Source organism: Pinus tabuliformis, chromosome 7 (assembly GCF_031772625.1).
Source record: "Pinus tabuliformis cultivar Carrire ecotype Pingquan chromosome 7, CPIR1, whole genome shotgun sequence".
NCBI classification, from domain to species: Eukaryota; Viridiplantae; Streptophyta; class Pinopsida; order Pinales; family Pinaceae; genus Pinus; species Pinus tabuliformis.
In genome coordinates, this window is record NC_142293.1 from 458,485,317 (window position 1) to 458,494,908 (window position 9,592).

Consider the following 9,592-nt stretch of genomic DNA (forward strand, 5'->3'; position numbering starts at 1 on the left):
CAGTTTGACCGCCACCTACCCGCCGCTGACTCGCCGCCACGTCATTGCCTGCTCGTACCTGCCTCTCGTATGGGTCCACCTCACTGCTGACTGGACTGCCACCTCGCCGCCCCTTGACCAGTCACCCACTGCCACGTCGCCCGATGACGTCAACTGACGTCACCTCACCATGACCCACCAATGACGTCATGCTGACGTCAGCAGAAAAAAGCGCCAAATTGGTAAAATAACCCATATTTACCAATTTTCCCGTGTTTTTACCATTTTCACTGTGATTTCTGCTGAATGCTCTGCATGACCGTTTGAACTCAAATTTTCGCCAACCAGTCAATTAGCCCGGGCGACCTCCTCAAACAGCAACTGTGCACCTGTGTTTCAACCTCTGCTCGTCGAATTACAGGTATTTAGACCGTCTCGCCCTCCATACGACCTTCATTAAGCTTAAAATTGCTCAGAGGGATAATAGAACCATAAAAACGATATTTGCACCGTTCATTTCCATTTGTTCATCCACCATTGTCATTGTGAGGGCCAAGAAGTACCTGCAGAGCTTTAGAAACCTGCAATCCTCATAAAACTTCTGTAATTCTGCGTTTTCCCGGCAGAGCTCCTAATAGACATAATTCACCCGATTGGAGAGTTCAGTTAGGCCACAGAGAAGTTCTGTCACTAGACTCCAGTAGTATTTCAAATGCTATTGAGAGAATTCCCCTTGAATACTCAAAACCTCAACTGTTTCCATAGAAAACTGCCTCCAGACTGTGTTTTACCATTCCACCTGTCTACCTACAATTATTGCAACTTGAAGAGCTATGGAGACCCCTATTGCACTGAATATTAAGCCCATCAATGCCCCTCACCAGGAATTAGCATGGAAAGCCCTGGGGGACATGGACTACCAAATGCTGGATTGGTTCCCCATGGGAACCAAGTACAATGTGCTAATGTTGAATGAATTAAGAGCCCAGCACCTCAGTGGGGCAGATATCTTGGGGATTTGGGAGTCAAATTTGCCCATATACAACCTTCCCCAAGTCAATCCAATGCCAGAGCTTATTTATAGCTGCCAGGAATGCTATGACCCCAGCCAAAGAGCAGTCATGAGCCCCACAGGCCTAGTCCTGTTCCAGATCACCCCAGAGAGCATAAACCAGATGCTGTGCTTCAATACAGCCAAGAAATTGACCCCTCTGTCCATGCAGAATCTGATTAACACAGGGATCAAGCTGTCCAGTGACCAGATTGTCAAAATCAACCAACTGTTTGTCACACCAGGCTCTGAAACAGTCAGAACCCCTCCTATTGGGTACCATTGTCTGAATGAGTTGGGCAGAATGTTGGTGGATCTAATTGGCTATGTCCTAGGATTCAGGGGGCTGGAAGATGTAGATGAAAGCATAATGGCAATGCTGTCCATATTTGCCCCTGGTAAGCCTCCAGCTGTGCAGTATGATTATGCAACTTACATAGCAGAGAAAATCCATGATCAGTTCATGAATTTGAAAAGGGAGAGACTGTTCAGGTACTCCTCCTATATATATCATTTATTCCTTTTCTATCAGCCAGCTACCTTCTCTGTTCCTTTGAGGCCACTCAATGCCCAAGGAAGCCCAAGATCAGTTGTTTTCTGGACCTCTGTTTTTCATTTTACCTCAGTATCACCCTATACATACTGTGAGTTTATTGATTTATTTGTTCATCCGGCCCTAACAGCTCTGCAAGGTACTCCTCCTCCTAGATTAACCGATGAAATGAAGAGGATTCTACATTTGAACAAATCTTACAATATTGGCAACTGGTACTTCTACCAGAACCACACAGTCATTAGGATATATGGCTGTGAATTGAACCCATTTAGATTGCCAAGGTATGTCCCCATGAGGCTTTTTGCCTTAGAGTATTTCAGGCAGTTTGGGAACTCAGATTACCTTCACTTTCAGAGTAGAAACAAGAAGTCACAATTGAAGGTAAGAAGCCAGCTAGGTTCCTTCCTGTATAACAAGAAAGAGGAAGGGTGGAAAGAGGCACACAGCATCCTGGAAGGCCTCAGATTGCAGACCAGTTTTGAGTGGATTCCTTATGACCCCAATCATACTATCTCCCTCAGGAGAATTAGATACAGACTGGGCAACTATGCGCATAAAAGACAACTTGAAATTGAAAAGTATGCCAATGCACTAGATTGGGAAGAGGGTACACTAGTAGAACAACTCACTGAGGTAGAATTACTTGAGAAAGAAGCTAGGAATGTACAAAAAGAAGCTGACTTGGAAACTTGTGGACAGGTGCCCCTCTCCTACAGAAAGCAAACTGGAACAGCTGCTAAATCTTCAGCAGCACAGCAGCAAACTACTGAGAAGACACCCCAGGCAGCAAGCAAAGACAAAGGAAAACAGGTGGAACAGCCACCTGTATTGACAGAGGAACAAGTTGACACCTTGCTACAGCAGCAAGAAGAAATGGAACAGCAAGAACTGGGGCAGCAACAAGAAAAAGCACAGTCCAGTGAACAGCAGCCCTTGCAGCAGGAAAAGGGGACAGATCAACCTAGTAACACTGAGCAGCAGCCCCAAACAAAGGTGCCTCCCAGCACAGACACCAATGTAGACACCTCAGTCCTCCAAACACCACAGAAGGAGGATGTGACTAGGAAAAGGGAGAGAGAGACCCCCCACACCTCATCCTTCATCAGAGGAGAGAAGAGACAAAGACTGAATGACTCCCAAGAGGAGGACATAGCAGTAAGGCAAGCCATGGGCATGGGCCCACCCAGTGGAGAACTTTCGGCCAGCTCATCTCAGCGTGGACATGACATGACTATGGGTGGAGAGGTCAGCTCCTCCGGTCAACATAGAAAGGGGCAGTCAAGTATAAAGCAGCAATTCATTGACATCAAAAGGAGGAGTGATCCCATAAAAGTGCAGCTGTATGATCACTTGTTAAACCTAGCTCCTAGCAACCAGCAGAGACTCATGTCTGCTTTCGATGTGAGCGAAGGCAAAATGGTAATGAGCCACTTCATGCCCACAACTTTGCAACCTCAGTCCACCTCGGACTATCTAAGAACCAACATGGAGGTTCTTGCCAAAGACATACACCCTATGGACAAGATTGAATTACATAAACAAACTGGTGAAATGGTGTATGCCTCCCTGGCAGATGAGACATTGGAGAATTATAAACTAAAGAGCAGCCTGGATAACACAGCTTCTCAGCTGGAGTTAGAAAGAGCATCATCACAAGCCAAGGACAATAGGATCAAGTCCTTGGAAGAGGTAATTATAGAGATAGGGCATGATCCTAAAGATGTCAAAGGCATCCAAGAACTTCTGAAGATAAGGGATGCAGACATGGCAGCCCTAAGAAAGAAAATCAAACTCCCGGCCACCATCCATCCACAAACAGATGAAGTTGCCCAGCAAAGGCAAGAGAAGGATGCTACAGATCTGCTGGTATCCCTATACAAAGAGCTGGTTAGGACTCAAGACCAGCTAGGACAAACTGAAGCTGCAAAGGCAGCACTACAAGAAACACTGAAGCAAAGAGAAGGGGGCCAACCCTCCCAGCCTCCTCCTGTGATAATAAATCTTGAGGAAATCCCTCCAAAGACCACTCCTCCTCCTCAGCAAACAGAAGCTACAGCACCAACTACAGCGCCATCCACAGCAACAACATCTACAACATCAGAACAGGCTACTAGTTTAGACATGCAAAAGCTGCAAGCTGAGATCCAAGCTATGGAATCTCAAATGAAAGAGCTGGATGAACTTAAGAAAACCTTGACCAAGGTAAATGAAAAGTTTGACAAGAGCAAACAGAATGAAGCAGCCAAGGAGAGAGAGGTAAAAGCTCTTAAGAGGAGAATTGCTGAACTAGAGAAAGAGCTTGCACTAGAAAAGGTGACAGCTGAAATGAAAGCAGTGCTATGGAGCAACATTGGGCGGTCCATCGCCAACCAGTGGCAATATATTGAGACCATGGATGAGCAAATGGTGCTCATCACTAAAGCAAACAGAGAAATACAGAGGGCCAGGGCAAGCCTTGGACACATGCCAGAAGCTGCTACTAGGATAATCAATACTCTGAACTATAAGACTAGCTCTCAATTAGCTGTCATGGGAATCACCAACAGGACAGAAACAATTGCTGTAGCCAAGAGAGTCATAACATTGAGGAACCTGGTTGGAACACTGGAGAGGAGGACACAGGATATGCAAACTGAAATCAACAGATTCCTGGAAAAGTTCGTGGCACTACAAAACAGAGGCCTCCCCAGCATTTTAAGCAGTGTAGGAAGACTGCTCACCCTGGACAATTACAATAAGAGAATTGATGCCCAGGCAGTAGCAGAGATTGCACAACCGCCCAGCACTTCAGCAGAACCAGGGCCAGCCACCGGGCAGAGTATGTATGACAGAGTGGAGAACCTGTTTTTCCTCATGAATGAAGTTGACCATCTGTTTGATACACCACCTAACTTCTTCAAATTCACAGAAGCAGATGAAACTCTAGGGGCAATCTTAGCACACCAACTGCCCACACAGGATGCCTGGAGAAATTTGACACAGACAATTTTGTCAGGCCAGAATCAGTAGCGCCAATTCTCCAGGCAAATGAGCATACATGCGCAGGCACAATTTTGAAGAAAGATATCTACAGAGAAGAGGCAGAGGCTGAGCCAACTCAGCAGGACCATTGACTCACCACAAGCAACAGTCACAATCACAGGTGACAAGTCCAGGATACAGCGTACAAAGCCTTAAAGACAGATCTTCCAGCATTTATTCAGAATATCTCGACCAACTTAGCTGTCTCCAAAGGCTAAAATATCTTCTGACAGAGCATTAAAATGCCTGTACTCTGTAATCAATGCTGCATTAAATTTTGATCATAATATCTTAAGTAGTTGGTAAGAATGTAAAATCTGGGATAACTCAGAACTCAGATATTTTGTAAATCACCGCAAGTATATATTCACCCTTCACAGCAGTTGAAGGGGTTGTTGCAATTTTCTTTTGAAGAGCTCTCGCTCGTTGTAATATTTGCAGAGAAGTAATACAAAGGAATAATGGAATTTCCAAGGCTTGGTGTTCTTTGATGTATTGTGGTGAAAGATGAATGTTACAGGATTCCAGGGTGTTGCATAAAACAATAAGTATTCTCAAATCTCTTTGTTATATGTTTTCGAGTCTTTTGTTCTCTTTTGTTGTTCAAATGTTTTACACTTGATAGCAAGGTGAAAGGATAGTTCCAGGATTTAACCATGTTTACCCTGGACTCAAACTGAGCTATTATACATGTTTTCCTCAGATACAGTGACAGAATTGTAATTCTTAATTGCTGCATTTCAAAACTGTGTCTTTTACTGTGACAGGCATTCTCAGGGATTCAATTTTTGCCCCTGAGACCTCCGTCTTTCTCCTCTTAAAGTTGTCTGTTGGAAATATATAGACAATAAGTGAAAATTCTTAAATGCTTTCACTGTTTGTGTTACCTGTTTCCAGTCATTTAATCAAAAATCTGTTCTATTAAACACTCAAATGGCCCTGTAAGTTCCATCTTTCATCTCAAAATTTCAAACACATATAGCCACAGACTCCATTGCCCAATGGTACTCAACCTCTCTAAAAACTACATCACTAGAATCTAAAAGGAGTTTCATCAACCAAAACATAAACAAAACCAGTGCATAATAGCTAGCCTAAAACCCTATCATAAACAGTTACAAATCATAAAGAGAGAGCCCTCTCTGATCACAGTTTGGCTAGAAACAGTGATCCAAAGATTGGTTAGTGGTTACCCCGGCCGTATTCCCTTGGGAGTCATAGGGAACAACCTGGGTGTTAACACCTCCCACCTGCATGTCATTACTTGGTACTTCCCTTTCAGTATCTGATGGAACTGATTGAACTATATCATTATCTTCATTTGGTGCCACATTATGTGCTTCATCTTCTTCCATTGATCTATTGTCCACAAAAAAATGAATAATTTCACTATTTAATTCTGCTGGTTATGAGGGCATGTTCATGCTTTCTTCATTCGTTGCTGAGACACTATGTGCATTCATATTAATCATTGCTTCTACTAGCCATGAAGGTGGGGTTACTTGGCTTGGAAATGTCAATTGGTCGTTGTCAACTGCATGTTCAACAATGTCATTAACAATATCAGCAACAAGATTTTCATGTTCTTGAGTTGGTGGAACGATCTCCATGTTACTGCGAATTTGTTCACGGTTATATTGTGTTTCACATACAGTTTCATCATCTTCAGTATATAAGTGTCCTTGAGATAGGGAAATCATATTACTAGCTGCATCATCTAATTCTTGCACTTCAACACCTATTTAGGCATTCCCTTCTTCCTGACCATCCACATGAAACGCTTGGCTACAACCAGTATCATGCATAAGTGCATCATAGTTCAGTGGCTAGATTCCTATCCTCCTAAAGCCAGCCTTGATATTTGAGGGTGTCAAAGCCCTTTTAAAAGCTTTACTTGCAAGATCTGCTAGCTCGAACCTTTTCACCTCAACCCCTGGATTCTTTTCCATCCATGCAACGCGCTCCAACCTGAAATAGTTCTTGAAAGGTCCAAACACACTAACATCAAGGGGTTGCAGTCTGTGAGTGGTATGAGCGGGCAATGTCAGCAGGTTGATGCCTAAATTGTTTTCTTCCTCAATTGTTTGTACAACCACGTGGCTCCCATGGCCATCTAATATCAATAGGTGTCTATTATTAGGCGAGCCGCCACCTGGTACTGATGCAGCAAAGTGAAAAAGCCAACTTAGAAACAGTTCTTTAGTCATCCATGCATGGGGATGTGCAGCCATGCATGCACCTGGTTCACAGTTCTATATATAGTTTTTCAGTTGATTTTTACCTTTGAATAGATAAAATCCTAGGATTGAAGTACCAATTGCATTGACACAACATAAAATAGTTATCCACTACCTACTCTTATGCAAAATCTTTGGCACATTTCGACTCCCTCTCTTGGAAATTCCCTGCATGCCACAATTCCTCCCTGCCTGTAAACCTGTTTCATCACAGTTCCATATATGGTCTGCTCCATAAGAATGTTTATCGTAAGCACTAGAAAATGTGTCATAGAACTTTTGCACAACTGCAGGGTGAAAATTTAATGTTCTATCTCTGTGAAGGCCCTCAGCAGTACACAATACAAGTTCTGGATGCCTTTTTTTAAACCCAAACCACCATGATTTACCAGGAAACCCATCTTTGAATGGGTTTGGCCTCCCTTGACAGATTTGAGCAACTATGGATTTGAGTTGTATCAACTCTAGCCCATGTCCCAATTGGGCCATCTCTTTACACCACTCAACCACCTCGGTCTCCTCGTCCTCAGTCATAATTGTAAGAGGCCCTCTACATTTTGTATGAGTCAGTCCATTTATCCAATAACGTATTGATGAGGGAGGAATACCATGTTTTTTTGTAGATGTCCGAACTGAGTATCCATTAAACTCTATGTCGTCAATTGCAACTAACATTTGTTCTTTTGTCCATTTTCTTATAGCACTGATCTTTTTAGTTAAACTTGCCCCTTGGACTATTGTTGACGGTGGTTCTATGGCTGATGGTGTGTTAACATCAACTGCCGTCACATGGTCATCCTCAACAATGTTCCCTGGGGCATTGTTGACATTGACATCAACTATCCTGTCCTCATCAGACGATGTGCATCGCAGCTGCGCACCCCTTGTCACTCTCCTGCCACTTCTCCTTGTACGAGCAACATAACTTCCATTTTGCCATAGATGCAACAACCTATAAAATTATTCATTCATTTAGACATTAGAATATTTGTAAATTATGCTTTCATACAAGGCAAAAATACTTTTTCTTTATTACAAGAAATTATCAACATGTATGTTAGTATCCTTGAAAAATCAAATATACAGAATCATTTTGTTGTATATCTTCAAAATTATCAGTGATTGTTGTTTTGATAACTTGTCTTTACACTTAAAATACCATGATTGTATTGATTGGTTTTGTTATGCATTTCCCAACAGAGCTCTTGTTCGGTTTGACTACTTAAAATATTGTTTTGTTGTTTTGTTGTTTTTTGTAAGTGATTGGCTGACATTGGAATATGTATTATTACAGAAGTCGAAGATTACAAATAGGGTTCTTGCCTCATCATCCCTTTCTCCAAACCTGTCCTTTGACCACATCCTACGTTTCCATTGTAGTGATGTAACTGGATGGAAATGGAAGAAAACTTAGATTTTTAGTAACAACATTTAAGTACTCATAACTATATAAGAGGAGTTGTAGTCCATCTAGCAAACATTCCTAATCCTTTGAAGAAAGTGAGAAACTATATTCACAATCCATTTCTATCAAATAAGAGAGCATAAACACACAACTTCTCATATCAATTGTTGTAGCTCAAAATGACCCAACCAAAATTTTTCTTTCCCTATAGGTCATTTGGAGGATAGGCAACCAAAAGCCAAATTATCTTGAGTTTCTAGCTTAGTCAATTTTGATTATTACATTCTGAGTCTCTCCATTAACCATTGTTCACCTATTTACACAGTGTTTTAGCTAAGGCATAAGCAAGAGAAATGTGCACATACATTTTGTTTCACTCTGTCTCGTATCATTTTCTAGTGATATTGCACATGCTAGCATCATTAGAACCATGGCTATGGCCAAGGAAGAAGTTCCTTCACATTCAGTGGCTCTCTTGATCACAACTTGTGACGTTTTGGTTATCAGTAGTTATGTGCATAAAAAGCCTTGAATCCATGCTTTCATCATGTAGAGAAAGAAATGCTCGATAATGGGGTAACTAAAATAAAGGAAAAGTTGGATCATGTTTCCAAGAAATATTCTCAATTCTAATATCTCATATATATGACTTCCAAAAAATCGAATTGCATTACTTCTTAGTCTCTCATTACAAATTACAACTTTTTTTTTCCTCAGAAGATGGGCAAAAAGCTAGGAATAAGCAGGACAAAAATCCAAGGAAAAGAGGAAGGCTTGTGACCAAAAAGCAAAAATATCCAAAGCTAGACAAACTTGATCCATGTAGCACAAAAACAAAATGATAGTCAGCACCCATAATTTGCATGACACACATAACATTGGTTTCCAGGTGATAGATCAAGATTAAAGTAAAATCTTGTCCTATAAGAATGTTTTTGACATCCTTGGATTAAGCAAATAACGCCTTCAATTATAGAAATCACAAAAAAAAAAAAAAAAAAAAAAAAAAAAAAAAAATAAATAAATAAATTGAGAAAACGAATATATAGAATGTGTTCAAGAAATATACATTGGATGGGTTGGGGAACTTTTAAGATAACCTACAACAGTAACTATTTTCAAGAGCTTTATGATCTGGTGGTGGAGTTAATAAAATGTGGTCATGCATATGTTGATCATCAAACCAAGAGAAGTAAAGGAGTATAGAGAGGAAAAGATAAATTCTCCATGGAGAAATTGACCTATTGCAAAGTCTTTAATGTTTTTTTATGAAATCTAAGTACTCTATTTTCCTTACTGTATGTTTTCATCTAAATGAACAACAATATTTTCCTTACTGTATG